At 48.0% G+C, this 25,977-nt stretch overlaps 1 pseudogene across 1 annotated transcript in view; it reads right to left on the bottom strand.

Annotated features, from left to right (window-relative positions):
* Nucleotides 1-25,977, bottom strand: part of LOC143382663 (E3 ubiquitin-protein ligase RNF213-like) — an 86,874-nt pseudogene that overhangs the window by 54,662 nt on the left and 6,235 nt on the right. Inside the window, exons 2-7 of the transcript XR_013154547.1 lie at nucleotides 12,028-12,189; nucleotides 8,657-8,731; nucleotides 7,893-8,015; nucleotides 3,357-3,537; nucleotides 909-1,082; nucleotides 581-730 (exon numbers count right to left, since the gene is read on the bottom strand). The product of XR_013154547.1 is annotated as an E3 ubiquitin-protein ligase RNF213-like (transcript). The remainder of the gene's footprint in view (nucleotides 1-580; nucleotides 731-908; nucleotides 1,083-3,356; nucleotides 3,538-7,892; nucleotides 8,016-8,656; nucleotides 8,732-12,027; nucleotides 12,190-25,977) is intronic.

Here is a 25,977-nt window from a genome sequence, read left to right as displayed (position 1 = left end):
TCCCCGCTAGGAAAATAAGCCCTCTGTCCTGGGAGACGCTTCAGAGACATCCACTCAGATAGCTGGTTCAGTTTGGGGCTGAATTTGAAATAAACACAATGAAAAAGGGGAAAAGGAAGTACCAAGGCAAGAAATGCAATTCTACCAGCTACAGAAACTTTGTGCCAGAACCATGGAGTGGCCATGGTCCACCACACGGCTCGCCTGTGAATCCTATGTTCACACCATGGCAAAGGCCCTACCCTGAAGAAGGTACCAGTAACTCAGGACACCACTGGGAGTGACAGAGCAGCAAGCAGCCTCATGTTCAGGGCGCAGACTGGAGAAAGATCTACACCTCCCCTCCTTGGGAAGCCAGCATAGGACATTGACACTGGGAAATTGGGGACATCGACGGGTGTAGAGGCACACAAACAAGAATGTACAAGGGGAAGCTGCTTCCCTGGGCAAATGCATTGAAAACTGGGTCAAGAATGTTTTTTAAAAGCTTCTCCCTGAAAAATAAGGCCCCTCTATTTGTGGCCTGCTTCATCTCCGTGACAGCTCTCAAGGGTTCCTTGTGCAACTGCGGGAGCAGTACCTTGGATGAGATGCTTCACCTTCCCACACAGCCTCAGGAGGCTGTCCACCTGTCTCTTCTCTCTCATCAGAAACATGACTTCGCCCATCCTCCAGTCCAGTGTCTCTTCCATGTCACAATTTTTTTCTTGGAATGAAGAACTTTCTGTCTCTGGAAAATAATGACAAAGTCAGCCAAAGGAAACAAACTTCACGATATCCCTTTCTCTCCCTGGGAGTGCCCCACAGTCACCATCAGAAGGACAAGGAGGCCCCCACTTGGTGGTAGAGAGGAGGACAGCCAGCACACATGTGAACATAGGCTTCTTACCAGCCTGGCCTCAGCTCACCTAACTGCCACAGGTCCAGAAACTGACTTTTGTGCTTCAGGATCAGCTCCAACCGTCTGACCAATATGGGCCCATTCAGGACATCACCAGCAACCTCTGTGAAGACAGAGCTGGCGGCAGCCATCAACCTCTTGGCGTCCTCTGTGATGTTGGCTAAGAGTTTCTCATCTGTCCCTGAGAAGATAAGGAGCACAATGAGCATGCGGCCCTCCCCTCTCCTTGCCATTAGAACCTCTCACCAGCCCCATGCCCACACGGCGCTGGCAGCAGTCAGTGGTGTTTCCAAATGCGCCGATGCCTCACTCAGCTATGCCTGTACCTATGAGGTTCAGGTCTTAACCTAGTGCATCTCCTGTATGGGAGGAGGAGACCCTTCCAATGGCCAAAGTCAGCCAGGAGAACCACAGTGCTCAGGGTTGAAGTCCTGAGCCCATGCTACAGTGAACGTATTTCTTGAACTACATATGATATTCTTGGAAATTCACCTTGTGGGAGACCAACCTTGCATGTGACTGAGTCATACTCCCTGGCTGGGTGCTGATGCACTCAGTCACAGAAATGTGGCAAAGCTTTCCCCATCCTTCTTGGGTTTGAGGGACAGTGCCTTGTGCATAGGTGTGTCTTGCTACAGCACCATGGGTGAAGCTATGCTCACCTGTTCCTTTGTAATATAACCCCTTGCCCTGTTTAGGATAGAATCTTTCATGGAAGTGCCTGTGTGTGTCCCCTTCTCTTACTATGCCCTTGGATGTGGCCTACTCAGATGTCAGTCAACATGCTGACAACAGACATCATAAAGATAGACTCAGCCCCCTGAAACCTGACCCCTTGCCTCATTTGAATAGCTTCTCCTCAATAAAAGGGGTCAGCACATGCTCTCGCTCTCTCTCTCTTCCTGCAGACCCTTAAAGTCAGAGGAGCCGTCACTGCGACCCCAAACAAAAAGGTATTTGTGTCTCTTTTATTTTATTTGGTGTACCCCAGTCAGCCCAGTTCAACTGGAGTGATCCCTGAGCCTTTTAGTCACAAGTACAGAAACCCAGCACATCTGTCTTGAGAATCCCTGCAGTAGTAGGAAAATAAACTGCAACAGGACAAGCTCATATCAGAGGCCACTCCACGGGTGCAGGGAAGCATCTGCACAGCACCCAGGAAGGAGGCAGATCCATGCTGCAGCTTCATGCTCTGCCTATCTTGTCTGCAGATCAAAACCTGGAACATGAGCTTTTGGAGCAACTAGAGGACAATATTTTAAAACATGACTAGTTTAACTGCCAGACTATTTATCTCACAGTAATATGAGGTTCATATAGTATTATGAGAAGACCAAGTTTATTTTTACCATAAAAAACAAAGATAAGGGGCTGGGGATGTGGCTCCAGGGGTAGCACACTAGCCTAGCATGCACAGGGCGCTGGGTTCGATCCTCAGCACCACATAAAAATAAAATAAAGATGTTGTGTCCACCCCAAACTAAAAAATACATAATAAAAAAATTTTCTCTCTCTCTTTAAAAAAACAAAACAAAACAAAGATAACAGGAGGCTGGGGGGCAGCTTGATGGTAGTGTGTTAGGCTAGCAGGCATGAATCCCTGGTTTATCCCCAGCATCACCCCTACACAGAGTGCAGCTGAGATGACCTTCAGTGGGAGAATGGACCAATCCAGGCACATCCAGACATGGGGACTTTTCTCAGTGATAAAAGGAACGAAACCATGAAGCCAGGAAAAGACAAGGAGGAGCCTTAAATGCATGCTGTGGAGTGTGACAGTGAACTCTTCCCCAGCAGGCTGCTGTGGCCCGTGCACACAGCAGCCACCTTCAGAACCACACATTACTCCTGCCTATGATCTGGTGTAGAACAGAGCAGCTGGTTTGGCTGAGACAATCATTGGCCCTGGGTTTTTATTGCCACACAAGTGCTTTCCCACTACAGGATCTGAATCTAGCAATTTACACATAAACCTGCACCATCATTTCCAGGGCAACACGACACTTGGGAAGGTGATGGCTGAAGAGTCACTTCATGTTGTGTTAGTTATGAATATTGGTCTCAAAATGTGACACATGAGCTTCACAGGGAGGCAAGCTGGGCTTGGACTGATTTCTAATCATTTGTTATCTTGAACACAGTGAGTCTCCAACACCCTGGTTAAGCAATGTGCCCTGGGTACTTCCATTCCCTCATCTAGAAATCAAGGGGCTTGGGGACTTTCAGAGAGGTTGCTTCAAGGACCGTGTGTCCCCCCAGGAACACATATTCAGCAGGCACTCAGCAGACAATGGTTCTAGTGTTAGAAGCTCTTTATGCCTAACACCTGCCTGGGCACCTCCATGCATCCTGCCTTTACCAAACCTCAGCACATGCAGGCTGAGGACCAGGTCAACTACCTTGCCTCTTCATTTGCCCAAGGAAGGACAGAAACTCCAACCAGTCCTACACGCACCGTACAACTTGAAGAGCTGCTTCACATCAGGCCCTGTGAGCAGGTGTTCAAGAATCTCATCCAGGCCTTCCACAGACTCCCTGTTGTTCCTGGGCCAGGACTTGGTGATCACAGCAGACACAAGGCTGCCAAATTTCTGCAAATGATGACAAGAGACTCCCTCCAGTACACTGATCTGAGACTAAAAGAAAATGAATTAAAAGAGAGAGTTGAGAAGATTTTACTGATTTGTCTTTTAATGACACAAGTTAGCACCCAAGAGCATTTCATAAATCTACTGAAGCTAGTTTTATAGTGCCTCAAAAAAAAATAATAATACAGAAGAGAGGTTGGGCTACCCCCTGGTAGCTTGGTGTATTGGAGGCCCTGGGTTTCATCCCCCATATTGCAAAAAGAAAAGAAACATAAAATACTAAATATTTCCTAGGGAATTTCCATTGTCCTGGCCTGGCTCCTTATGTGAGGTGCCGGAGGTTTGAAGATGCATACACATGCACAAACACACCCCTACAACCCCAAGTCACACACCCTCCCAGCTCACTGTCAGCTTCTGTATTTCTCTTAGACTTGCCTGTCATGAAAAATGCCAAAAACAAGATGAGGAAAACTTTACTACATCACAAACTGCCCTCAAATACCACAGACACTCCAATTCTCCTTCTGATGCTTCACCAAGAAACAAAACAGTTTTCTTCTTTGCATTCACATTTTTGTAAAAAAATGAAAAAGTTTCAGTGATCAATAAAAAACACAGGATGAACTAATAACAGGTACTTTTGACACTTAACAGGATAAAAGAAAACATTAATTAGCAATGAATAAAAAGTTATAGACCATAGGGAAGTAAGATTTATCCCAGGAATAAAACCATGTTTTTACATCAAAAATCAGTTGATAGGCCTGGTGTAGGGGCACATGCCTGTAATCCCAGCAGCTCACTAGGCTGAGGCAGGAGGATCACAAGTTGGAGGCTAGATTCAGCAACTTAGTGAGGCTCTGTCTCAAAATGAAAAACAAAAAGAGCTGGCAATGTGGCTCAGTGATAAAGCACCCCTGGGTTCCATCTCCAGTCCACACACGCAGACACAAAAACATGAATACATCATACTAATAGAAAAAGTGACACAACCATTGTAATAGATACAGAAGAAGTATCAGGCAAAACTCCAAGAACAAGACCAGGATAGCCAATTTCACTCCTTTCACAGTGCCAGAGTTGCTATCCAGGGCAATTAGGTAAGGAAAAGAAAAAAAAAAAAAGTATTGGGATTGTAAAGGAAGTACTAACTTACAGGCAGATAACATGGTCATCTATGTCAAAACTTTAAAGAAGGTACTCTCCCACGGATACCCCGCTAGAGAAAAGAAATGAGCCTGCAAAGCTGTAGGCCACAGAGACGAGGTGCTGCCCTGTTCCAAGTGCTAGTGATAAACAATCCAAAAACATATTTGAGAAAACAATTTTTAAAAATATTTTTGGGGCTGGAGATGTGGCTCAAGCAGTAGCGCACTAGCCTGGCATGCGTGCGGCCCGGGTTCGATCCTCAGCACCATATACAAACAAAGATGTTGTGTCCGCCGAATACTAAAAAATAAATATCAAAAAAAATTCTCTCTCTCTCTCTCTCTCTCACTCTCTCTCTCTCTCTCTTAAATTTTTTTTTTTAGTTGTAGATGGACACAATACCTTTATTTTATTTAATTTTTATGTGGTGCTGAGGATCAAACCCAGTGCCTCACAAGTGCTAGGCAGGTGCTCTACCACTGTGCCACAACCCCAGCCCTGAAAAAATAATTTGTTACAATAGCAAAGGAATAAAGTACTTAGGAGTAAATTTCATAAAAGAAATGCAGACCTCACCACTTGCAAACTGCAAACTACTGTTGAAAAAACTTAAAGACCAAAATAAATGGGGAGACATTCCAGGTTCAGAAGCCATGAGATGTGACATTGTTAAGAGGTCAACACTCCCCAAAATGACTTAGGGATTCAAAGCCATCCCTGTCAAAATCACAGCTGCTTTCCTTGCAAAAACTGACAAAATGATTCTAAAATTCATATGGAATCCCAAGAAATCCAGAATAGCAAACAATACAAAAAGAGGAGAACAAATCAGGAGAATTCATGCTTCTTGATTTTACGACCTACTGGAAAGAAATGGCAGTGGAGACATGGACAGATGTGAGGTGAACCCTCACAGCTGTGGCCAACAGACTTTTTGACAAGAGTGCCAAGATCACTCAAGGGGTGAAGTACAGTGCCTTCCTCAAATGGTCTGGAACAGATGGATCTCCACATGCAAGAGACTGTATCTGGACCCTTACCTCATACCACATAGAAAAAGAAACTAATGTTAAGAGCTAACACTCTAGAGCTTTCAGAGGGGGTTGCTCCATGACAGAGCACTTATTAGCATATAGTCCTAGGTTAACACTCAGTGCCAAAAACAAAATAAAAACCTTTTAGAGGAAGACACAGATAAATCTTCATGACCCAGGATTTAGCACAAGATGTCAAAATTACTAGCAACAAGAGAAAAAAAAAAGACACATTGAATTTTTCCAAAAGTAAAAACCTTCCCAGGATTGGTGGGGCACACCTGTAATCTCAGCTACTCAGGAAGCTGAGGCAGGAATATTGCAAGTTTGAGGGCAACTTTGTGAGACTGTTTCACAAAATAAAAAATAAAAAGGGCTAGAGATGTAGCTCAGTGTTAGAGCACCCCTGGTTTCAATCCCTACTACTACAAAAAAGAGAGAGAGAAAAAGAAATTAAAAACTTCTGTGCTTCTAAAGAAAACACCAAGAGTGAAAACAATCCAGAGAATGGGAGAAAATGCTGGCAGATCACATATCTGACCAGAGATTTGCATCTGATTATCCAAAGAACTCTCATAAGCCACAATAAAAGAAAGACATAGAGCCCAATTAACCATTTGAGGAAGGCACTGTACTTCACCCCTTGAGTGATCTTGGCACTCTTGTCAAAAAGTCTGTTGACCGCAGCTATGAGGGTTCACCTCACATCTGTCCATGTCTCCACTGCCATTTCTTTCTAGTAGACATTTGTCCAAAGACATAGAAAACAGAAATAGCCAAAAAACATATGAGAAGGTACCTGAGGTCATAGCTATCAAAGTCACCAGAGAAACCACTCCACACCCCCAAACTGCACAGTCACAGGCTATGGGGGTGTGGAGAAGTCAGGTCCCTCCTAGGCTGGCAGCTGATATGGAAATGGTTCAGCCACTGTGGGAATGGGCCAGATAGTCCTTCAATCACACAGGTACCAAGTGATCCAGCCATTTCACCATAGGCGTAGAGAGTGTGAACAGCACATCCACACAAACCCATGTGTGGAGGTTCACAGCAGCAGACTGATAACAGCTATCAGGGAGAGCCTGGATGTCCACCACAGGACAAATGAAACATAAAAGCCCCCTGAGGCCATGTGATGAACAACATGTAGTCATGAAAAGGGACAAAGTACTGACAGGTGCTCCAGAGTGAATGACCTTGAACACATGCTCAACGAAGCCAGGCACCCAAGGCCACAGCCTGTGTGACTTCATTGCTGAGACACCTGAGTAGTCTGTGGAGGAGGAAGGAAGATTAGGTGCTGCTGGGGAGGGGCTTGGGGCCAGCATGGTGGAGGGCAGACTCCGCAGCTGAAGGGCTGCATTTTCTTTCTGAGCTCATGAGAATGTTGCCAAGTAGACTGTGCTGGTAGCACCCACACCTGAAACACACCACTCCCCCCAAGTTTGGCTTCCAAGGGTGAGTGACAGGAGATGTGGCTACCATGTTACTAAAGCACTGAGAAAAGAACAAATGAAAGCCTTAGAAGTATTAGTTATGTAAAAAGACTAGAGCCTGTTTCCCTAGAAAAAGTGAGCTCTGCTTCTCACAACTCCACTGGCCAGCAGTGTGCAGGACATGAAGTATCCAGCAGGAAATACAGAAGGACCCTGGGAGCCTCAGGGTACTGTGTGGGGAATATGCCGGGGCAGAACCTCCTCCTACTTTGCAGAAAAAAAGCTAAGTGAAACGACAGAATCTTTCCCCTCTTTTTCTGCAGTGTTGGGAATAGAACCCAGGGCCATGCTGGGCAAGTGTTCTACCCCAACAAGGATGGAGTCTATTTAACTTCAGAAGCTTCCTTCCATAGATGTTTTGTCAACCTTTGGGGTCATTTCCTGCATATCTGTTGGGCAAGAGTTAACAGACCACAAACAAACCAGTGGCAACGATCACAATGGCAACTGGAGGCACAGTCCACCAGATCAGCTGCACGATGGCTTGTTGAGTGTGGCTGTGGTTTTGCACAGGGTTCTGCAGCAGGAAGCCAAGTTGCATGTCAAGGAGTGGGTAGAGAGCACTGGATTGCAGCATGAGGCCCAATCCAGGGAGGGGGCACCAAGGACCCAATCCTGGTCAGCTCAGGCCTTGGAACTGGCAGGCACTTAAGGCCTGGAGCTGTCCATGTCAGCAAGCATCTGTGAACCCAAGCATGTTTCCCAAGAAGAGATTAGTCACCTGGCAGGCAGAGCTCACAGCTTCGATGACACACTTCTCAAAGCTCTTGGCCACACTGTCCTTGAGGCCAGCAGCATCCCAGTGAGGGCCATAGAAGGCAGAGATCTGGGAAAGGGGTCTCTCCTGCAAACACGGAGTTGGGTGGGGGTATAAGTGCCTGATTGTTCTGACTCCCCTCCTCCCTGCCCTACACTAAGCATGTCCTCCCTGCCCCTCACTAGAAGATTAAAGATGAAACCAAGTTAGTCTCTTCTCATATTGCAAAAAAAGCAACCAGAATAGCAGCTTGTAAAAACATGCAAATTTTGAAAAAGAGTCATTTTTCCTTTCTTTTGTCTTTCTAAAAACATCCATTTAATCAGATCCATATAAAATATTCATGGAGAAACCAACTTTTCTGGGTCACAGACCTTCATTCAAAATGAAGGGCATTTTTTGTTTGTTTATTTCCTCCATGTCACTGTGTTTAATAAGGCTCCTGCCACCAGCAGGTCCCTTGGAGCACCTATACATGGAGGGCTTGATGACACGTATGTCTAGGGCCCCAGTAAGAGCACAATCCCATTCCCTGACTCTTTTCAAGAACGTCACACTAGAACTCTGAAATGTTTCTGAGGTCAAACTGCAAAGCCCTGATCAGAAACAGAAATGCAAAGCTTGGGTGGATCCCAGGGCCTGTACATGCTGTTCTCTGCTTGTAGCCCCAGGTGCTGCCAGCAGTCTGGGCTCATCACCATGTTGATGGTGTCCTCCATGTCTGGTACCTTCTTGTCCATGTCCCCCAGCAGCGACTCCTTCCAGTCATACTCTGCAGGAAAGTTTATTTCCACCAGCCGCCGTCAGACCTGCAAAACCCACATGTTAAGTGACAGCCACAGGGACAAGTAAACACCACAGAGATATCCTAGAGAAAAGACAGCAACAACAAGGCATGGGGGCACCTGTGGTCCCAGTTACTCAGGAGGCTGAGGCAGGGGGATCTTGAGTCCAAAGCCAGCCTCAGCAACTTAGTGAGGCCCTAAGCAATTCAGTATGACCGTCTCTAAATAAAAAATAAAGAAAAGGGTTGGGGATGTGGCTCAGTAGTTGAGTGCCCCTGGGTCAAATTCCCAGTATAGAAAAAAAAAAAAAAAGAAGCACTTTGCTAAAGCACCTGAAGGCAGCATCCTAACACGTCTCCAAGCCCAGGTAGGCATCCTATCCACACACCATAAGAACAGGAGCCTAGAGCAGGTGCCCCTAGCCACATGCCTCCATATGTCCACCTGATATCTAGATCCAGGGTCTACCTTGGGACACAAAATGCATTTACTGGTCATGTCTCTTTTCTAAAGAAGTTCCCTGGCCTTATCTTTTCTGATACTGACAATTTTGAAAAGTTCAGGTCATTCTGCAGACTGTCTCTTGACCCAGTTGGCTCACAGTTTTCCTATGATTACAATGGTTTGGTTGGGACACTACTAAGCCAAGCCACGTAAAAATGTACTCAGTGTACTCATCTGCACTTTCCACAGGTGCCTAGCCAAACACCTTGAGCCTGACCAAGTGGCCCATGAAACCTGTTGGTGCCACCAGGGCTGACCAAGAGGTCGGTCCTTGGTTAAGGCTTATCTGCCAGATTTCTTCACTGTGAAAGTCATCTTTCCTCATCCATAAAGGCTTCTGCAATGGGACACTTGAAATCCTGTGACCTCCTGGAACCCCCACCAAGCTCAGGATTCCTGAGTGATACCTGCCTGCATCAGCTACTATACCTTGGTTACAGAGTGACAGTTTTCTATTGCAATTATTTCTTCTACATTTCTTAACTCCATTCTTCAATAGAAGAATAGAAAATTTCCTTTTTTCTCTTTTTTTTTTCTGTAAGTATGTTTATCAATGAATTTTAATCCATTCCTATCACTTTGCCTTTTATGGGGCTGGGGTTGTGGCTCAGCAGTGGAGTGCTCACCTATCATGTGCAAGGCCCTGGGTTTGATCCTCACCACCACATAAAAATAAACAAATAAAATTAAGGTATTGTGTCCAACTACAACTGAAAAATAAATATTCAAAAAATAATAATCAAATTGTTCCAGATTCAGCTAATGTGAGCATCTTTAACAGTTTTCTTAAAAATTTGGAATAACTTTAGACTTGAAAAAATGCTGCAGAGATAGCCCAGATAATTTCTATGTTCTCTTAAACCCCATTTCTGCCATCATAAACATGACCACAACTCAGTTGTCAAAAGTGAAAAGCTAGCAATGACAGACCACCATGTCAACCACAGACTTCACATGGAGTCCTCTTGGCCATCTGAGGAGGAGTGTGGATCACCACATGCCTGCAGCCTCAGCATTTCCTGACGTTCCGGCACAAGGAGCTCTTGGCCCCCTTGTGCATCTCGCACTGACTCATGGAGGTGGTTCTTCTTCCAGGAACAGCATTGTGTGGTGGGAAACGGGAGTTAGAAGACATGATTGGGCCATGTGGGGTAGAACACGCCTGAAATTCCAGCTACTCAGGAAGCTGAGGCAGAAGGGTCACAAGTTCCAGGCCATCCTGGGCAACTTAGCAAGACTCTGCCTCAAAATAAAAAATAAAAAGGTCTGGGAAAGTTTATTTCCACCAGCCACCACCAGTGTAGCTCAGTGATAAAGTGCTCCTGGGTCAGTCCCCAGTAGGTAGGAAGGAAGGAAGGAAGGAAGGAAGGAAGGAAGGAAGGAAGAAAAGGCATGATGGGATGTGGGTGTGCTCGGGTCCTAAGGCGTCATTATTTCTGTAGGTGCTCATGGTCCCAGGGTGCCTTTGCCATAGGACTTTTGATGGACAGAGCTGGCAACTATCTAAAATCATGAGTTCCTACTGCTATCTCTAGCTCCTTCCATACCACAGAGCTCTTGTCCCTCTTACTCCCTATCTCCATTTTCCTGACTTCCAACAATACCAACAGCACATCCATCTCCCCAGACCTTGGTAAATTTACTTGTAAAACAGGAATAACAGCAGCAATCACCTCAGAGTAGATGTTTAATTAATTTCATTTTTTTATCATTACTACTGCACTTAGAATCATTCTTTCTGGCTGGGCACAGTGACACATGCCTGTAATCTCAGTAGCTGAGGAGGCTGAGACAGAAGGATCATGAGTTCAAAGCCAGCCTCAGCAATGGCTAGATGCTAAGCACTCAGTGAGACCCTGTCTCTAAATAAAATACAAAATAGGGCTGGGGATATGGCTCAGGGGTTGAGTGACACTGAGTTCAATCCCTGGTACCAAAAAAAATATTTCTTGACAGTGACTTCACAGCTACCCGTCACTCATGCTTAACACCTGGGGATTATACCACTTAGAATCCTGGAATAATATTTAATAATCCAATTGTGTTTTCCTGGGATTTCAGTCTGTTTGGAGAGGATTTTTTTCCTTCATTAAAAAGAACAACCCTCTAGCCTGCAGCCACCCTTGTCCATACAGTTGGGGTACCCCTGCCTAACATCACAATGAGTCTTGCCACCAACTCTGTGTGAAAACACAAGCAGGTTCCAGAGTCTCCCTGGAAGACTGTGGCTCAAGGGGGACAACCTTCCACTTCAAAGACAAGGAAAAGGCAGCCAGGCTGGACAGCAGGCCTGGGGTGGGCAGGACCTCCCACTCTACCTCCTCCCCTGCAGCCCTCTAGGGACTCAGGCTCCAGGATCCCGCTGGCTCTCAGCTGTCTTCTCCAGCACTGGGGTGACTATTGTGGAATCCTCCCCATGTCCTAGGTTTTGGAGGAGGAGTCCAGTCTATCAAATGGCTTCACTCAGCTGCCAGCTAAAGGTGCTTCCTGTCATATTGACCTTCTGTTTCCAGTACCACACAGCTGGCTTGCAGCCTCAGACCTGAAGCAGAGCCTGAAGGTCCTCCTGGCAACTCTGCCTCAGCGTGACCGCACCCCATCACACTGTACCATAGAGCCACTGACCCTCTGCCAGGTAAAGGAGGAATGTTCCTTCCTCAGAGTAGGGGCCAGGGCCTGAGGCAAGGTTCAGGATAAGCCCAGGCCTCCAGGCCAAGGCATTGTTGGTCTGGTGACTGGTGACAGGACACAACTGTGTGACTCCCCACTCTGTTGCCTGAAGAGGCTCTGCAACCTCAGGCAAAGCTCACCTGGATCTCCTCGGGGTAGGTGAAAAGGATAGTGGAACCCTTCTGGAACATTCTCTTTGCTAACACTGTGCACAGCCAGGATCTTGTGGTGGCCAGGACACCCTGGAGGAAAACTGTCAGGAAGCCCTTCTGGGCTACGGCTCCCGGGTCCTCTGCCACTTCCTGTGGGCACATGAGAGAAGTTTTACCAGCTCTACTCTGCTGCTCCACACACCTGAGCCACCTCCTAGCTCCATGCTTGTTGGAAGCCCACTGACACAAGCACTGTCATTTCCCCAGTACCCTGGGCTCCCATGAAAGGGGCAACATGGGAGAGGAGGGGAGAAGGTATGGGTGTTACAGGTCTCCAAGCTGACTCTGCCTCACCAAGAGCTTCCAGTAGCGGGGGTACACACAAGAGCCCTGTGCTTTCTCCAGATTGAGTGAGAAGAATGCACCCATGAGCAAAGAGCTTCCAGAGAACCCTGAACCAGTAGGTCATGCAAACTCCCAGCTCCCACTCTAGGGATGCCAGCCCAGTTCTCTCCCCAGGGCACTCTGCAGGGACAGCTACTGTCTGTCTCCTCCTCACCTCTACCACCACACCAATAGAACTACCCCCTTTCAGGTGATCCAACACTCCCAAGTCCTCTCTCTCTTTGCACTCCAGAGGTACCTGCCTTGGAGCACATGCAACTCCAGAGGCCCTGAAGGCTGCACAGTGTGTGCTCTTACAGAGCTCCATAAAACCTGGGTCTGTTGACTCCTTCCCCCATCGAGGCTCACAGAACCACCCTGGGGCCTCCATCTTGGCAAAGTGACAAGGTGGATGGCAGACGCCATTCCTGCTGTAAGGAACCAACTAGAGTGGAAGAGATGACCCATTCAGACAGCAGGAAGAGCATGGTCCTCAGCCATAGTAAGTGCCAAGGTGGAGAAACTCAAAGAGCCCGGGAGGCATACCAACAACAGGAGAAGGGACTCGGGCTCCAGGCAGGTGACCAGAGCACAGGGCACAGGTGAGAGCAGGGCAGGACAGCACTGAGGTTTCTCAAAGGAAAATGAAACAGGGTACCCTTGTATGATGTCCTTGAATACCTTCCAGAACAATCTGGACACCCCAGCAGGGCATTTCCCTAGTGCTAAGCCTCAGACATTCTAAATCCAAAAGCAGCCCCAGCTATATACTGACCCATCCTTGTGGAGGTTCTGTGTTTGGGATTGGGGTCCCTGATGACTTCATGGCTATGACATGCTTGTTGCCTAGGAAAGTTTCTGTGCAAAGGCACAGGATGCCCGGTTGCTATGGTAATGCCCTCCACGCTACAGTCTTATCAGCTTCAACCTTAATCTTAGGCACATAACTCCTGGGAATAAAGGAATTTGCTTGATAACTACAATGTTTCACCAAGCTCTGGTGCTCCTGGATCTTCCCATCTTACAGTAACATCAGACAATGGACTTTCTTGAGAGCTGCACATAGCTCCTGACATTGCATATTACAACTGTAAAATGTAACTGCAGAATAAGCAACCTTACTGATATGCTAAACAATAATGTAGTTATGGTACTAATGACCTAATGTGACTTATTGGTATGAATAAATGTGTCTGCTGGGGAAAAGTCCACTTTGCCACCTTCTCTGCCTCTGCACCTTGTCTCTGTGTCTCCTCTTTATTATTATTTCTTTACACATCCTGGTGTCATCCAGGATTGAACAGAGGTAGTCAATAAATGAATTGCAGGAACAACCCTGAAGACAAACAGCAGAGCCCTGAACTGTGCTTTGACCCTCATGGCAGTCACCCAGCTGCTGACCACCTGACAAGAGGCTACCACATGCCCAGGCATGTTTTTGCTTTGGTCAATTTTAGCACAGCAAAATTTTGTTTTTGCAGAACAGGTAGAGTATTTGTGACCACAGATCTGGGACCCCAAAAAACAATGATGACACTTCTTTCTGCAAAAAAGTAAACCCTAAATAACTGACAAACTTCTCAAGCACCATCTATTGGGAACTGGCACCAATCTGGGATAGATGAAATAGTACCACTTGGGAGAAAGCAGACACCTTATCAGTGAAATTCATTCTTAGCACCTATAATCCCACAAGGATGAGGTAGGAGGATTCCAAATTCAAAGCCAGCCTCTGAAACTTAGCAAGGCCCTAAGAAACTTAGCAAGACACTGTCTTTAAATGAAATACAAAAAAAAAAAAAAAAAAAATGGCTGGGGATATGGCTCAGTGATTAAACATCCCTGGATTTCAACCCTGGTCCTGGGGGGGAAAAAATAATTCTTAGAGTGTGTCTGTGGTATATTAAAGAAGAAAGGGCTGAAAGAATAAGGTGAAAATGTAGACTTGACCATCTCCATCTGTAACATTACAGTTTTGATGTGCAAAAACGTTAAAAAAAGAATTGCCCTGAGACACCACTCTCGACTACCCACAGCAGAAGTTCAGGACCCACAATGGAAAAGCTGCTCAGCAATGCAAAGCTCCTGATGCAGCTGCAGGGACGCTGCCCTGAGACACGGGTGAGAGAACAGAGTGTGAAGGCCAGGGGCAGCCGAGCTCCAGTGGCAGGAATCAGAGTGAGGTTCCCTCTGGGTATGAGGGCGAGGATGACTGCACGCTGAGGGGCACAGGGGCCTGAGCAGGGCAGCAGGACATGGGCTCTGCTGCCATGGTGTGTTGCTACATGAAGGGAAGAGTCTGGCGGGGAAGACAAGGCACAGACATGTGTTTTGGGGAGGTAAATGGGCTCTAGTTTTCTGTGAATAATAGAATCTAGGAAAATGGAGGGGTCATCTTCTTGGCGAGGCCAGGGGCGAAGTGTGAAGTTTGCATACAATGGAACCCAGCATGTAGGAGATGCCAAATGAATACCTGACAACTGACTATACCACTCTGTCTCATCCAGCCATCCCAGAACCCCCACATTCCCTTCTAAATCAGGCTACATAGAATCCAGGACCTCTCCTGGGCATGACATTTCGTCCATAAATCCCACTCACCACTGGAGGTCTAAGTCTGATGACTCTGCAAATGACCTCAGCAGAAAAGGCAGGAATCTCATAAAACCTCAGGCATTTGGTGATCTTGCAGACAGCTTGATGGAGCTTCAGGCTCACAGTCAAGTAGGATTCTAACAAGATCTTCTCAAGAATCCTACCAACCAGGAGTCCAGAGAGCTCATTTAAGTCATTGGGAAATGAGAAAACAATACCAGTCCCTTTCCTTTTAGATATACAAGTATGTACTCATAGCTTCTCAGGAGGCTGAGGCAGGAGGATGGCCAAGTTCAAGGCCAGCATCAGCAAATTAGCAAGGCCATATCTCAAAATAAGAAATAATAAGGGATGAGGACGTGCTTAATGGTAGAATGGGTTCAATCCCCAGTACCACAAATAAATTAATTACTTAAAATAAAATAAATGACCTACAAGTAAGGCAAGTAAGGCATACCCTTCCAGGATATCATTAAATAGGTCTTAAAGCTGTGACTAAGATAAAAAGGTAACACAGTCCTTTTGTCTTAGCTCAGCAGTTAAAACTCTATCAAAGCAAGTTAAAATATTTGTAAATACATTCCCTTATTCAAAAAATAGCAAGGGATGAATATTTCCAATATTAAAATATGAATAACTTAAGAAAAAAATCAGAGAGGTACAGGAGAGAGGGAGGGAGGGAGGGAGGGTCCTAGAAGAGGAGTGTGCACTGCAGATAGAATTTCTTCCACCTGGTGTGACTGGGTTTCACATTTACTGACTGACAGCTTGGTGACCTCCAGGACTGGGTTCCTGGCAGAGCATCCCATGGCCTGGCTGGCTCCCGAATTCCTGGGATTCCTACCCTGGTCCTGCAGCAAATGGAACCACCTGAAGAACCTCCAAGTGGCTGAAAGGAGTGGCCTTCCGCTGTTGAGGAGCCAAGCCCCCAGTTCCTGTTTCAGTTTCTATTCCAGTAAACAGAATAGAGGAAGCCAGGGCTGGCACCCCTGCCAGGCTCTGATTTAGGTGAAGTGCCAGGCCACTCTGCCCTCTCTCCCTACCTGCAGGGATGGGCATCCCCTGAAGGCAGCCCCTGGTAGTGTAATGGATGACAAACCCAGGCCTGGATATAAAATAAACTATAAAAACACTGCGATGAGAAGTAGTGCCTAGAAAGGGAGAGTTTCTGACCCTTTCCAGTCAGCCATCTCCAAGAAACCTGATTAACACACCCCTACCTTTTGCCTTTTGGATTGTAAATAACTATCCCTAGGAATCCAACTACTCCCCTTTGAAGTGTAAACATCCCATCTTCAGGCTCAGGGCCAAGGCTAGAGATTTGCCCTTTGCTGCTTCTCCTCTGATTCCTGCCCCCAGGATGAGAAGAATCAGCAGTTTTTGGTAAAAAGGCCACACATCCTTGTTCTCAGGCAGATTCCCCTTTATTCAGATTCTGCTGGCAAGTGGTTCTGGGCCCATCCCAACTCCTCACCAATAATGAAAACAGGGGCAGAGGGCAGTGGCCTTTCAGGAGGCCCTGCAGCAGGATGAACCCTGGGTCACCACTTCCCTCAGGGTGCTGTGTTTGCCCCATCTGCCCTACATGGCCTCTGTCAGGGACCACCCTGTCTTGTCCCACAATTAATTTTAATGCTGGCCCCACAGCAAGCCTGTGAAAACAGTCTGGCACTGCTCATCACTCAGACCAGTACCCCTTTTCTCCCTCAAACAAGACCAGCAAGACCTCAACCACAGTTAAACCTGCACTTGGGTTCCAGAGGGTTCAAAATCCTGTCTTTTTGCTAGCTGTGAGGCTGTGGGCAAGTTACTTAACCTCTCTGTGCTTCACTCTCAGCATCTGAAGGACAGGGATTTATGATAATGTCGTGTTTAGCACAATGCTAGGCACATCACAGCTTAGCAGCTTGGCTTTTTTAAACCCCTGAGACTGCAAACCCTCCTCTCCCAAGGCGCCAACTGGCAGATGTTCTCCTGGTACCCAGGGGTGGGGAGCCCTGGCAGGTGGCTCCACCATTCTACAACTCCATCTTTACAAACAATCTACAGGCCCTATGGCTGCTCATGGCTACTGCCTCATCCCAAGGATCCACAAGTCCCAGATGCTCAGGGCATTCTTGGGGCTGAGGGAAAGCAGTGCTGACCTCTGGGAGCTCTGTGCCCCATGGGCTTTAGGGCAGCAGGACAGGGGCAGGGGAGGCACTTGCTCTATTCCGGCCATCAGCAGGGAAGGCCCATCTGACAGCTGGTCCCCTCCTGTCCCTCCACTGACAGCCTGGGCAGGCTGCAGGGACGCCTCCCAGGGCATTGCAAACCTACAGAGCCCTGCCCCTCCAGCAGCCTCAGACACCTCCCTAGATATCCTCTGGAGTGTCCAGAGCCTTTCAGCTCAGCCAGAGGCTTCTCATCCCAAGGGGGACTAAACTCAGTTCTCTCAAAGAAAAGAGACTGGAAACTTGAAGCAGGACAGGTGACTCCAGCAAAGAACCTCACAAAACTGCTTGAGGAAAGTGCCCCCTGGGAAGAGTTCTGTGGGGGGAGGGTCAGGCCTCCCTGAGGCTGCAAGCTGGCCCTGCTGGCATCTGCCTGGAAGGCACAGATGCCCCCATTCCCCACTTGACTCCAGTGCCCCTTGGGACTTGCCTGGTCCTTGGGCTGCAGGAGGCAGCCTCTTTCCACACTGGCTGCAGAACTTAGGTGCCGCCTTGTAGGAGACGTGTCTCTGGCTGGGGGATCCTCTAGCCCAGTGTCCCTTCCCATGCAGGTCTGAAAGGAGAAGCAAGAGTTCCCAAGGCAACAGCTACAACTGTGCCTCCTGTCATGTGACCACAGTCCCATTTCAGTTTCGTTTTCTGAGAAAATGAGATTGCTGTAGCCAGGAAGTTCATTGGCCAATGGAAATCTAGCAGCAGTGTGTCTCCTGTGGCTGCTCAAGGCCACTGCTCCATCCCAAGTTCCACTCTACCCTGGATCCCGCTCCATCCAGAAGCCCCCCTCTGTCTCTGCAACCACCCAGGGAGGCTAAGACTGCAGCTCAAATCACAGGCCAGGCCACCTTCCCATACAACCACTGAGAACTTGGGGGAGGTGGGCAGGAGACTCAGGTAGACCTGCAGCCAGGGAAGAACCTTGGCCTAACATAGATGACCCCCAGGCAGCCTGCAGAGCTGCTTGGAAAGCAAGCCTGGAGCCAGGTACCACTTCCTGCCTGGGGGCCTTAGTATCTCACCCTGAGAGAGGGGAGAAGACAGCTGCCCCACAGGTAGCCCTAAGCACAGATGAGAGTTAGGTGAGTCTTACAGGGACAGCTTACAGCATTAGAGAGGTGCTAGTGGCCATGGTCACCTCTGGCTGAGCAGTGCCTCCTGCTAATAGGCTGGGGCCCAGGGCTAACAGGCTGAGGTCAGGATTCCCAATAACTGGGGGACACTGCCATCTATGGAGGCCCACTCTTATCCTTAACCAGGTGGCATTCAACTAGGGAAAGGGTCAAGGTCACTCCAAGCCAAGGTCAAGATGGCAGGCCTTAACTCTGGCCTAACCCATGAATCCCAAGGCACAGCCACCTATCCACCACCCACTTCTGCTGGTCCTGCATTAAAAAGCTGCAGAAGCAGTGGCTGCAGCTGTGGCACCTCACCAGCTGGAGGTACCTACCAGCTGCATGCAGACTTCTGCTGCAGCCCCTGCCCCTCTCCCAAAGTTCACCTGCTACAGCCCAGCCCCAGTTCCCATCATGCCCCCACCCCTCCACACAGTCCCCTGAATCAAATACCACCAAGGTCTGGAAGTTCCTCACTCAAACACCTTCAATGATTCCCTCTCTGCTCCCCTAGGCTCCTTTCCACTGTAGAAGAGCAAAACACGGCTTCCCTCCACCCTTCTAGGTTCTTTAGCTGAGTGAGCTATGAATTAAATCAACATCAGACAGATTAACAGGAGGATAATTATGCATATTTGATTACATACCTACACACAAAATATGAGTTAAAGAAGGGTCAGTTGGCCTTACACAACACCAGAGCTACAGGAAAGGACAGAGCTTGGGGACTACTGGGGGTGGACATGGTTAAAAGAGGGCCAGATGGCTGGGGATATAGCTCAGTTGGTAGAGTGCTTGCCTCACATGCACAAGGCCCTGGGTTCAATCCCCAGCACCAAATAATAATAATAATAATAATAATAATAATAATAATAATAATAATAATAATAATAATAAATAGAGAAAAGGTTACAATATGCAATTTTAAAAAAAAGAGGGCCAGGGTAGAACCATGAGATGAATGGAAATGGTGTCATTATGCAGTTTCCCAGGTAATTGAAGCTGTCTGGGAGCAGCCCTCTTTACTAATGCAGATTTCCTTCACTGGGGGCAATTTCTTTTACAGAAGGACAGCTGTCAGAGCTACTCCTGGTATCCAGGTTTCTAAGAATAACCAGTCACAGATATGCCGAAGTGTATTGGGGAGGGGGGGAGGTATGTATCTGTCAGGTCACATTTTGGAGCAGTGTGTCTTGGCTGGTCACTGTCTGAGGTTGTCCAATGGAGTGCTCCACTAGCCTACAGAAGAGAACTTCCAGAGTAGGGCTTGGGACACCTCTCCAAAGCACTCTCTTGTTTTAAGTCTGCACCAAGAGCCAAAAGGCAGAGTGAGCGCCCTAGATTCTCAACACTCCCTGCTCAGCTTCCTTTCTTTCCCACCAGTCCTTTTGCCAGTCACTGGCCAGGGGCAAAACTCAAGGCTTGGCCCCGCCCCTAGCCACCATCAAGGAAAAGCAGGCAGGGACAAGAACGGCTAACCTGTGGTCTGGTCTGCACTGCTCAAAGTGGCCAACCTGCCCTGGAAATTGGCTGGGGTGTGTGGGGGTGGGATGGGGTGGGGGGTGGACACTGCACCTTTCTCCTAAAAGTTACTATAGTTGTTACAGGAGAAGCAGAAGACCGCTGGGGTGGGGCCACAGGCCCCAGATTGGCCTTCTGGCTGCCTGCTGCTCTAAGTGCTCTCTCAGAAGCCTTTTCATTCCTGCAGCACTGCTGGAGAGGCTGCTGCACGCTCCCCGCTGGGGCAGGTCAGGGGTGAAAGGCCTGCCCTTCAGGGACATCGCCCGGGACCCAAGAAAGGCCTGCAGCCCGCCGCCCAGGGGGGTGTGGTGCGGGACAGTATCCCAAGGAGAAACCGAAAACTTGGAACCAGCAGGAAGAGCCAGCTGGGCGCCGCCCCAACCTAACCATGGAGACCTATGCCTTGCGAACCCGCACCTGCACCCTGCATCAGGGTCTTTGGAGGTCTCTGGAGGTCCCTCGTGCCCAGAAAACTCATATCCATCCCTGAACCCTACCCAGTGGGAGCCGGTACCCAGGGAGGGAATTCACGCCACAGGGATACCTGGAGCCCTTAAAACCCGCACTGGGGTATCTCTACATCCTGCCCAGCAGGATCTAGTGCACCTGCAGCACAGGGAGATGTGCTGCCCTGCCAGCACTCTTTTGTCCGCTGGTCACTCCACCTGAGGCGCACCGCCTCTCCTCCCTCTTCCCAGTGCAAAGCTCCCCCAGGGACCGGCACCCTTCCATATCACTGCTCCTTCCCAGGAAGCCTCTCCTGCCGCTGTGCACCAGTACAGGTCATGGAGGGGACCCTGATTTCCATAGGGCGCAGGTTCACCAAAGCAGCTTCCCTCCACAGGGGACCAAGAGAACCTTTGGGAGGACCCAGAAGCGTGTGGGTCCCCAGCCCGGGGCACCCAGCACCTTGGACAGTGACCAAGACCACAGCGGAGGTAGCAGCCAGAGGTCCAGGGCCTAAAGGAAACTAGGACTCCTCCCTCCATCTAACTTCAGAACACCAGTGAGAGTACAGACATGTGACACAGGCAGTGGCCCATTCCTGTTATCCCAGCAACAGAGGAGGCTGAAGCAGAAAGTCAAAAGTTCCAGGCCAGGCCTAGTGAGATCCTGTCTCAAAACAAAAAATAAAAAGTGCTGTGGATATGGCTCAGGTAAAGCGTTTCTAGGTTTAACCCCTAGTATCAATCAACTAATTTAAGTCTAACCTTAGAAAGAAAAATGGGGATCACCATCCTACCTATAATGTAACTCTGAATTCCCAATTTAGTGAGAAAACATGTACATGATGTATACATGTACGTGAGGTGAACTGTAATGTATGGCCTAATAGAATTAGAAAACAAGATGGAGAAGGCAGACCTACATGGATCACGGAAGGAACAGTTTCTTTTGCAGGGCTGAACCTGGACCAGAGGTGAGTGTACAGCAGGAGGAGGATGGGAGCTGGAGGACATGGTCAATGGCTTCAGGTGGCTTCACCTACAGCCTTGCCCTAAAAAGGTGGTGATCCAAAGCAGGTGCAGTGGCCCATTCCTGTTATACCAGCAACTTGGGAGGCTGAGCAGGAGGATTGCAAGTTCCAGGACAGCCTCAGCAATTTAGCAAAGCCCGAGGCTACTTAGTGAAACCGTGTCTCCAAAAAAAAAAAGAAGTATATATATACATATATATATATATATATGGCTGGGATGTGGTTCAGTGGTAAAACACCCCTGGGTTCAATCCCCAGTACTCTCTCTGCAAAAAAAGAAAAAGAAAAAAAAAAAAGATGGCAACCTGGGTGCTGTGGCGTGCCCAAGTATCTGCTCCTCTCAGAAAGACAAAATATTCACAAAGGGCCTTGGAAGATCTACTTGAGGAGAAGCCTGAACAGAGGGGAACCCATCCATTGTGGCCACCCCTGCCAAGCCACTGGTCTTGTTCCCCAACCCAGGCCTGGATGCTCATCCCACAAAAAAACAAATGTCCAAGAGATATGCTTTGTGGGGGAAAGTAAGGCTTTTTTCAGTGGCCAAGAATGGAAAAGAGAGAGCTTTGCTTCTTAGCTTCTCAGCTCTAGGGGTTACAGATGCAGGACAAGATTCAAGAGTCAAATAAAGGACATGATCGTGTCCTTTCTGGGAACAGGTGCAGATCTTCCAGGAACAGGAGTAACATTTCTTTTTCCTCTTTTCTGGTGTTTCTGGTTGTGATGGCTGGTAGGCGTGTTTAGCTTTGAAGGGGGTGGAGAGAAGTCAGGCAAGTCTAGGTCAAGTTGGCACTGTATTATAGTCCTGAACAAAACATTTCTCAACCATCAACGTGTCTGTATGCAGTGCTGAGCAAAATCTGACCCGAAGACTAAGGCAGCAAAGGGGACAGACACAATATGAAGGCAGATGTGCCTGTTCATCCTGTTCCCATCACTCCTAAGACACCTGCAAGCACAAGGGCCAGTGTTTACTGCAAAAGTGGCCTTTGGGTCTCTGAAGGAAAGCCTAAGCAACTGCTCTTATGAGCCATGTGTCACAGGAGTCAACTGCAGCAGTGCTGATGGGTGACTGATGAGGTATCGCCCAGCCTCAGGATCTCCAAAGGCAGATTTTTAGGTCAACCAGGAGTAAGTGAGGCAGAGAGGTTTAGGTTTTTCCTCGTGGCAGCCACGGTCCATGTCTCTGCAGCTCTCAATGTGCTAGAAGAGGTCCTTCTTGGCTTAGACCTCTAAGGAAAGAACCAAAAGAGAGTAATATAGAGAGAGGAGAGGTGGCTCAACAGTGACACAGGTTTATTCAGGACAAATCTGTGGCAGAGGTTGGAGGTGGGGGTGGGGATTCACCAGCAGAGGCTGGAACCCATGTTCTGCTTACAGCCTAGGGAAGTTATAGGGCAGCAAGGGAGTGGAGGAATTTCTATAGTTAGGCCATTGCTAGGGGTTGTCAGGGAAAGATCCTATGGTGTCACATTCATTCTTTGAGGTGGCCACTGCTCCTTGTTGAACAAGGTGTTTCTCAGGATTCCAGTCCCAGGATAAGGATTCCCTTCCCTGTGTGATGATGGTGTACTGCCTGGGTTTAGGTCAGGCTGAATCAGAGTGTCCTGGGGTGACTTGTTCTAAGATGGAAAATTTGTTCCAAAATGGAACTGTGTCAAATACTTCCTAACAAGTCAGACTGCAGTCTTCAGTCCAACCCATTCCACTGCCTGCCCTGGGGACATATCATGGGAAACCTTGGTCTTCTCCTTGCCCTCTCCAGTGCTCGTAGAATGATTGTATCTGATCCCAAACATGCTTGAGATGTTACTTTGCTCCTCTCCTGAGTGTCTTAAAGGTCCTGGTGTCACCTCCAGATTGTTTAGCCACAGGCAGTTGCAGAGCATGGAAGGATGCTTTCCTGCCAGTGGAGGATAGGCAGAGGGACTCTACTGTGTGTCCACACATGCATGCACATGTCTGTGTGTGTGTGTGTGTGTGTGTGTGTGTGTGCGTTGGAGATGTGAGCAGGTGCTGGAGGTGCGAGTTGCTAAGAGCCAGGCAGCTAAGAACAAGGGTCTTGTAGGAGGCAGGGCTGTCCAGGTCTGAGGCTCACTGCTCCATGGCTGCTCTGGCTTGGGTCCCTGGACCTTCTGCCTCCTATACCAAGATATTTCAATGCAGGGCATGTGTGCCAAGATGGATGGATAGAAGACCCACATCTCCTCCTGAACTGCTTAAACAAATACTGCAGAACAAGACAGGCCTGTAGCTCTTGGTTTCCGTGATATCTACTTCCCAACTGTCTTCAGATCTTTGGGTAAAAATTGTCTGGAGTCAAGTTTGGCAGGTGGGGCCAGCTCTTTTCTGGGCCTGAAAACTCTTGCATGAAGATCCTGCTCCTTTAACCTCTTGGAATAACAAATGTCTGAGTGTCAATCTTTGCCTGGGTTAGAACAGTGCAGGCTAAAAAAGTCCTGCATCAGCCCAGAATGCATTGTCTACCACAGGTTCAGATCCACCAACTGGAGGGTGGCAGCTGGTGGTGACCTCTTACAGCATCACAAGGGCCCATGACCACAACACTGAAATCATCCAGGGCCCCAGTGGCTTCACCGTCTTGCTCTTTTTGGCTTCGTTGCTCCTTAGTGTGATCGGTTGGACTTGACTACTTCCCTTCACCTCTCTCCTTTCCAGCACCAGCACCAGAGCAATAAATCTTCTTGGAGGAAAGAACCTGATGTGAAAACTCTGTCCTCCAGTGGTTGGGAGATTCAGCGGGGCCTTCGCTGCACTTACTTGCTGGTTACTGATGCAAGCAAAAACATTTGGCTAAGAGTTTGAAAATTCAAAAGGCCACTGATGAGTGTCAAAGCCTAATGAAAAAAGCAGTCCCATTGGGCACAGGGGCAGTTGCCTATAATTCCAGTGATATGGGTGGCTAAGGCAGGAGGCTGGCAAGTTCAGCAACTTAGTGAGGCCCTGTCTTAAAATAAAAAATAAAGAGGCCTGGATATGTGGCTCAGTGTTTAAGCATCCCTGGGTTCAATCTCTGGAACCAAAAACAAAAGAAAACAAAAACAGCCCCTAAGCTGCATAGGAGGGGACATTGAGAAGAAGAATGTAACTGAAGGATTTCAGTTAGGAAAGGATTCAGTGTTAGGAAAGGGGGGAATGGGGGTGGTGGGGAAGGGGCTCAGAAATCACCAGGCATAAACCTGGTATGACCTTAAGAGGTCATACTTTATGGTCCATGCACCATGTATTTTATCTGGCTTGTGTAGGTAGTTCTTTCTTATTCTTCTTTTTTTTTTTTTTCCCGTTTGGAACACAGGGCCCCTACTATTGAACTGCATCTCCAGGCCTTTTTAATTACCTTTTACTTTAAGTCAAGGCTTGCTAAGTTGTTGAAGCTGGCCTTGAACTTGTGATCCTTCTGCCGAAGCCTCTGAAGGCTCTGGGATTGTGGGCATGCAACACTGTGCTTGGCTTTTTTTATTTATTTTTTCCTTTATTAAATCAACTTCATTGATCTATAGTTTATAGTTAATTAACTGCCTGTTTTAACTGCAGGTTCAGTGCATTTTGAGAAACACACCCCACACACGATAACCAGCCAGTCAAGATACAGGACAGTTGCATGGCTCCAGGATGACTTCTGAGGCCCTGGCAGGCTCCAGCCTGCAGCCTGCCCCAGCAAGCCAGTCTCCTGTGGCTATGGATGACTTCACCTGGTTTACAACTGTACCTACCAGAACCACAGGACACTGTCTGTTTCCTGTGTGGTTTATTTCAGCAAAATGTATTTGAGACTCCTGTGCCATTGTAGTGCCAGGATCAGGTGGGTGCTCAGCCATGAATGGCATGCAGGGAGAAGACAGGGAGGTTGACTGAAAGCCACAGAGAGACCTCTCTGACAGATGAGCCCTGGGAGGTGGGGTCTGAGTATGTTAGAACATCCCGCAGCCTTAATTAAGAAAAGCTGCCTTCAGGACCACATCTTCATTGGCTCCTGTAACAAAGTCTCCAGGACGCCCCCCACCCCCACCCATATACCCAGACTATGCCACAACCCCCAATCATCCTGATAGCCACGACACTCACAAAACATGATGGGGGCTATTCAAAGGGTAATGAATCAATTAAGGGGAAGGGGAATTGAGACAAAAACAGGGGGACTCAGTTTCCTTAAAACCTCTTACCCTGAGCACCACACCTTCCTCTTGGAGGCAGTCATACAGCCCCCAAGCTGTCAATCAAAAGTCAAGAGGAGGTGGACTTGGACAGGACTCTGGAAGCTTCCTGGTGAATAAGAGTAGATTATGGTCAGGCAATGGGTCCCTCCTTCAGAGGCAGAGACTACACAGCAGACTAACTACTAGAAATATTAATTGGCACCATCAAGACCTATTTCTTTCTTTTTTTTTCTTTTTTTTTTTTGGTATAGGGGATTGAACCCAGTGGTGCTTAACCACTAAGCCACATCCCCACATCCCAGCCTATCTTTTAATTTTTAAAATTTTGTGAAAGGGTCCTGCTAAGTTGCTCAGGGCCTGAGTTTCTGAGGCTGACTTTGAACTTGTGATCATCCTATCTCTGCCTCCTACATTGCTGGGATTATAGGTGTGTACCTCCATGCCTGGCTTGTCCCTAAATTGTA

Source organism: Callospermophilus lateralis, chromosome 17, assembly GCF_048772815.1.
Source record: "Callospermophilus lateralis isolate mCalLat2 chromosome 17, mCalLat2.hap1, whole genome shotgun sequence".
In the NCBI taxonomy this organism is placed as follows: Eukaryota; Metazoa; Chordata; class Mammalia; order Rodentia; family Sciuridae; genus Callospermophilus; species Callospermophilus lateralis.
The sequence above is the reverse complement of the archived record's forward strand: the minus strand, read 5'-3'. Positions and strand labels throughout refer to the sequence as shown.